This window comes from Phoenix dactylifera, chromosome 2 (assembly GCF_009389715.1).
Source record: "Phoenix dactylifera cultivar Barhee BC4 chromosome 2, palm_55x_up_171113_PBpolish2nd_filt_p, whole genome shotgun sequence".
Taxonomy (NCBI): domain Eukaryota; kingdom Viridiplantae; phylum Streptophyta; class Magnoliopsida; order Arecales; family Arecaceae; genus Phoenix; species Phoenix dactylifera.
The window spans coordinates 21,113,682-21,120,434 of record NC_052393.1 but is presented as its reverse complement, the minus strand read 5'-3'; positions in this window follow the sequence as shown (position 1 = coordinate 21,120,434).

Here is a 6,753-nt window from a genome sequence, read left to right as displayed (position 1 = left end):
ATGTTCGTGGAGACCCCTTCGAAGCCGGGGGGAGAGGGGTTCGGTCAGGGCTGTCGGCCAATTTTCGGGCTGTGGCTGGCCACTAACCAAATCAGGCAACCGAAGGCGACCAAAGTTGGGCTACGGCTGAGAGGACAGCCGCATCCACCCCTAAATAGACTTTGGGCCCATCATTGAGTTATTCCAGACCAAGTTTCCCGAGGGTCAGACCGAGTTCGCCCGAGTCGCCGCCAAACTCAGATGGATGGCAGAAGCCCTTAAAGGTGGCGCAGAGGAGGTCACCGGTGAAGGGTGTCTCGGTTGGCGACTTGGCCACATCACGAGATGAGGTGAGGATGGGTGCTCCTGGCTCTGAGTTGGGGGCAAGTCAGAGCAGCGGCTTAGATCGGGCATAGGCTTCGGGCCTATCGGACCGAGCGCAGGCTTTGGGGCTATCGGGTTGGGCTGAAGCGGCCTAGTGCGACGTGGCCATGGGGGAGGCGGGCACTGGGCTTGGCCCGCTAAAATAGGTTAGGAGCCCGCCCAGAGCCCAAACGGAGGACGGGCCAATGGAGGTTGGGTTTGGCCAAGTGCGCCAGCCCATTGGCCATGTGGGGGGCGAGGGTTCAGTAAGTGGGTTGGGTTGTCGGGGTCCATATGGAGCCTGCATGAAGGACGAGACCATAGAGATCAGTCCAGGCCCTCAGGGTCAGTGTCTCGAACCTCTTCTTCGGAGGATGGAGGCTCGACTCAAGAAGGGAGGAAGGGGGAGTGCGACCATCCATAGACTCGAAGCCCTCCATCCTCTCCTACGGTAGTGGAGGTAGGACCTAGTGGAGGCAAGAAAGTGGTTGGTGGAGAGTCGGCTGATAGTGGCGAGAGTGTCCGGACGATGATCGAGGGCCGATCGAGACCCAAGATGGAGTGTTGGCTACCAGAGGCGGAGCCAGGCGGCCGCAGAGGGCATGGGCCATGGTGGCGAGAGCAGAAGCCCTCCTTCTCAGACAAGCAGGGCTAAGGCGGGGGTTGGAGGCGGGTCCAAGCAAAGGGGCTCAGAAGAGCGTCCACATAGCAATTGGGAATCGACCCTATGGTGGTGCAACGGGAAGCATCGATTAAGCTGGGTAGCATCATTGTGGAGGCTGACGATGAGGATCTGGTGATGCCACACGCGGGGCGGAGGAAGGATGGGTCGTAGGCATCTGAGGGTGGGTGGAGATGTGGCGGCAGGGGCATGAGCAGTAGAGGGAGCTCTAAAGAGATTGAAACTTCCAGCTTGGCTGGGGTAAGTTTGAGTCAGGCAGCCCACGGAAAAGTGCTGGTGCAGCTGAAGTTAGCCCTTTAGGGGCTGGTGGAAAGGCAGGACTCGAAAGAGATAGTGGCCAAGGAGGCAAAGGCAGTGGGGCTCGAGGATGGTGGCCAGCCCTTCTAATGTGATGAATGAAGATTTTGTTATGGAATTGTCGGAGGGTTGGGAAGCCATCCTTTTGCTCAGCCTTTCGCAGATTAGTGCACATGCATGATCCAGAAGTTTGTGTGCTCTTTAAAACACGGTTGTCGGAGAGTAGTTTGCTCCAGAACAGGTGGGGTCTACTAAGGTCTTGAGGGTTATATGCGGTGGAGTCACATGTGTTGTCCGATGGTATTATTGTGACATGGAGATAAGAGAATTATAACCTTGATATCTTCCATAAGTGTAATCAACAAATCATTATGGTAATATTAGAAGATAATGGGCCTCAATGGATCCTTTCTGCAGTTTACACTAGCACTGATTATAGGAAAAAAGGGTGCTTTGGGGGCGAGATAGCCAGCTTGGTACAGTAAAAATTTCCAACAGTAGTTGCAAGTGACTTTAATTGTATTGATAAGCCTCAAGAGAAATAAGAGGGCAAGGTGTTCACCACAAGATTGAAGTTAGGGAGTTCTAAGAGTTCATCACAATGAATGGCTTGGTCGGCTGGGGTTCACTGGGACCAGATTTATTTGGTGCAACAACATGCTGGGCCGAGCGAGAGACTGAGAGCGGATTGACCGAATGTTCGCTATGGCGAAATGGATTCAGCACCGGTCGGACTATCAGGTGAGCCATCTACCTTGGATAGCATTGGACTATTGCCCTATCCCAGTAAGTGCCTCAACTATGTGCCCTTATTCTAGTCCTTTTCGCTTTAAGAAGATTTGGCTTTCCTACCCCCGGTCTTGGGAGGTGGTGCGGGAGGCTTGGCAGATATCTGTGCGGAAAAATGCTATATATAGGGTGACCTGAAAGTTGGAGCTGACCAAGTATCGACTGCGAAAGTGGAACCGAGAAGAGGTGGAAAACATTTTCAGAAAGGTTGAGGAGATTAAAGCATTAAATGCTAACCTCCAGGATTGGAAGGAGTAGAGGGGGGGCCTCACAGATGAGGAGCAGGGTGAACTCAAGGCTTAGTTGGCCATGCATCACTCACTTCTTTAGCAACAGAAGATTTTATGAAGATAGAAATCGAGGATTCAGTGGGTTATAGAGGAGGACTGAAATACCAAATTCTTCCACCAATCGGCAATTATTCACCAACAGAGGAATAGAATCAGCAGCATCAGAGAGGGCTGTAGGCAGATGACAGAGGACCTTGGAACTATCAAGAGTGTGTTAAGAGTAGTTCTTCAAACTTTAGGTGGACGGACATGTGAGGTGGCAGGGGCTCATCCTCTAAGCTTGCACCGATGATGAGGGTGTATGAGGAGAAGAATATAGAGCTGATCATGCTGTTATCAATCTTGGAGGCCCAGGAGGCCCTCTAGTCGCTAACTGAGGACAAAGGCCGATCGAATGGCTTTTCCCAGTATTCTTTAAGAGATACTGGCACATTGTTAGGCAGGATGTATCTGAGGTTGTTCATCAGTTCTTCATCTTGGCGAGTATGCTCCGTGAGTGGAAGTGGACCTTCATCATCCTGGTTTTGAAAAGACAGAATGTCATAGAGTCAAGTCACTACCATCCGATCAGTCTGTGCACCACATTATATAAGGTGGTAACAAAGATTTTGGTGAGGAGAGTAAGAAGTATTTTGCTTAAGCTCATCAGTCCAGAGCAATTTGTTTTAGCTCGAAGACTAAGAAACGACTGAAAGAGACCATCATGGAGATCCTGGGTGTGGGCGAGCTGGGGAGCACCTTGAGATATCTTGGAGTTTTGATTATTGGACGATGTCTACGACGAGGTGACTGTTCATCTATTGAGTAGAGTACCAAGCACAGATTGGAGAGACGACAGGCGAGCACTTTATCGATGATAGGCAGAGTTACCCTTGTCAGGTCGGTTCTCAGCTTGATCCCAGTTTATCTGCTGTCAAATACTATTATGCCAGTGGCACCTCTGAGGTCTTTGGAGTGGATGTTCAGGAGCTTCATCTAGAGCATGCGAAGGGGGGGCATAGAGGGCGCAGTATCTACCTGCTCGCTTATGATGTGTTATGTTAGCCAACTAGCTGTAGGGGATTGGGCGTTCGGTCTCTGATTTATGGGTGGAAGATTATGGCGACCAGACACATGGCTAGGTACCTTCTGGAACCTGAGAGTCTCTAATGCACATTGATGAGGGCAAAGTACGGGGAGCGGGTGGCTGGGTCTATCTTTCGCACTGGACGTCGTTGCTCCTTCCTCTGGAGAAAAATATGTGCTCGTGCTCTGATGGTGTTTCCATTGATCAAATGGGCTATTGGGGACGATCAGGCTATTATTGCCCTAGAAGATAGTTGGGTGTCAAAAAACAGCCTCTCGAACGGTGGCCTACTACGTTTGACCCGGGTTGCCAGGCAGGGAGCAAAGTATGCGACTTGTTCGTACCCAAGGAGATAAGATGGGATGAGAACCGCATCCGTCGAGTCTTTGGAGAGCAGTTGGCAAAGAGAATCTTGATGCCGTTACTCACTGGGGAGACCATGGATGAGAGAGTTTGGAGTGCCGTTGGGGGGGACAAGGGTGAGTGCCTGAGACCTACAAATCTTGGTCAGTGAGGGATCAGCCCAACGGATTAACAGAAGGTGGATTTGGAGGATGCATATCCACCCCCGTGTCGCCCTCCTTTAGAAGGTGGCATAGGATTGCTTACCAACCAGAGATGTGCTGGCAAAGAGGGGGTGTGGGTCACTTCAGCATGTGAGGGATGCCCTGGTGTGGAGGAGACCATCAGTCATATACTCTTTGGTTGCCTTCGTACATCTCAGGTTTGGGGCTGTGTTGCAAATTCACTGTAGGGTGTGACTTTGATAGAGAACTTTCTAGGTCATCTGAAAGAGTCCCGACGATGACCTAGCACTATGGAGTGAGGCATTAGATGTAACTATGTGGCCTATCACATATGGCTGGACAGAATATCCGGATCTCTGAGGATAGGAATGTGCACCCGAGGACCATGGCAGACAGTGGTTTACTTTATGCAGTAGAGGTTACCAGTACTACTTCTAAAACCTTACAAGGGTTGACCAGGGATATTTAGGGTTTCCATTTAGCTCGTGTAGTGCCTAGGACCATTCTTGTCTCCTGGGAACCCCCACCCCTTGTCTTCCTCAAGGGTAACTTTGGTGACAATATCTTTAGAGAGGGAGGTTGAGGAGGAGTGGTTTATGTGATTAGGGATCATGAGTCTAGGCTTGGGGCAGCCGGGGGATGGCATATCCTCGATGAGTCTGTCAGTGGCACAAAGCTGAGAGCTGCTTGAGGGGCATTATCTATATCAGGCTTGCTCTGGGAGGAGAGTATATCCATCTTAAAGGTGACGCGACCATGATGATCGGTTAGATTCGGGAGAGTGCTGACAGGCACAGTCGTATTGACATGCACCCATTACTACGAGATATATATGAGCTCATGGGAGGCATCGTATCCGTTTGGGCCACTCATATTTATCGAAAGACGAACAGTGCTGCTGACTGAGTTGCCTTGTTCGTTGCGCACCATTTAGGAGAGTTTTATTAGGAGAGTCTTGAGTCTACTCCTTCCTCCCTTAGTCGTCTTCTTTTTTTTTGACCCTTATGGGTGTACTCATGCACATACGGTGTGAATTACCGTTGTATTAAAAAATTAAAAAAATGTTACCATACATAGGAGGATAATCACGATCAAATTTATCATCGCATATGGGTGTACTCATGTCTACCATCTATTCGACCGTAGCTCAACCCGTTCAATAAAATGATGATAAGGATATCAATGAACTTGAGGTTTGCACTTCTAAGGAACTCTATAAAGGAGATAACAACTATTTTGCAATCAAATATAAAAGAAAATTGTGGATCATTTTTGCCTCACATTAGATGGAATATTTTAGAACTAGATAAGACATACCTACTAAAATAGCTTGTCGTTATTCGAGAATAGCAAATAATGACAATAAATTTTCTTATTGCCAAAAGAAACTAGTTTGTGGTTGCATCTCCCTACAAACCAATTTTTTTTATAAAATATAAAATATCAAAAACAGTTTATAGGATAGATTTTGCAAAATAGAAAATCATTACTACATAATATCCTCCGCAAGAAAAAGCAATTTGGTTTCGTACATTTTTCCTTTGCTAAAATAATCCTTTTTCTTTTGAAGCATGCGACAAGGATCATCCTTCCCATATATATATATATATATATCCAAAATTATAGTTTTCTTTGTCCAGCTAAAACAAGATAGGAAACTGATCACGATAAGCTAAAAAAATGCATCTAGGGGGTAGATACATGTGAGATGCTTGACCTTTCTCTTGAATAGCTTGGTAAACCATGTTATCTTGATCAGATCATTCTCTCTCAGTCTAGTTATACTCTCTTCTTTAGCTCTCTCTTTGCTAGGACAAACTCTCTCTATTTTCTCTCTCCCTCTCTCACTATATCTTACCCTCTTTGTTAGTATTCTTCAATATGTCTACTAGTATGTTTGATGCAGCACCAGTGTGGGGAAAGAGGAGAAGAAGGAAGAACAAGAGAGGGAAAAGGAAGAAGAGGTTGTAGAGACGTAGGAAGAATAGAGGAGGAGAGGAGAAAAAGAGAAAAAAGAACGTAGGGGGAAAGAAATTCCAAATCACTTCATTAAACCCTAATCATGAAAATAGTTCCCTATATATAGGGCCCAAATACACAACTTGCATAAACCCCCTTACACAACAATAAATCCTAATAAGCCCACAAATAACACAAATAAACCACAAATAAGCCCTAAAATGCAAATAAACTCAGAAATAAAATAAACCACAAATAAATCCCTAAATGCAAATAAATGCGTCTGGCTCAATCCGGAGGCTCAGGATCATCTGGATAAAGGGCTCTGATGTCCCCATCAACTCCTCCCGGGTGAGAAAAACTCGACCCCGTCGAGTACAAGTCTGGCCGGCTGTCGTACTGCTCCAGAAGATCGGGATCAAGGCGCTGCAACTGTGCTCTGGAAATCCACGTCACATCAGACTTTGGTCGACCTTTCCACCGAACAAGGTAACGTTGGTAACTACCATTCCTGGTTGAAATAACCTGCTCATCCAATATATGTTCTATTTGTTCTCTGCGTGCATGAGATTTGGAAGGTGGTGGCTCAACAGCAGGTAAGAGGTCAGGGTGTCCAACATGGGTAGGTATATCAATAAAGGGGTCAGAAGGCATGAATATTAACTTTTTGTATGGGATTAAATCTTCAATATAAAATGTCGCACTAATCCCATAGTCATCAGGAAGATCCACAACATATGCATTCGAACTGGTTTTCTTTAAGATTTTGAACTGTTCTGCACTACAAATTTGCAATTTCTT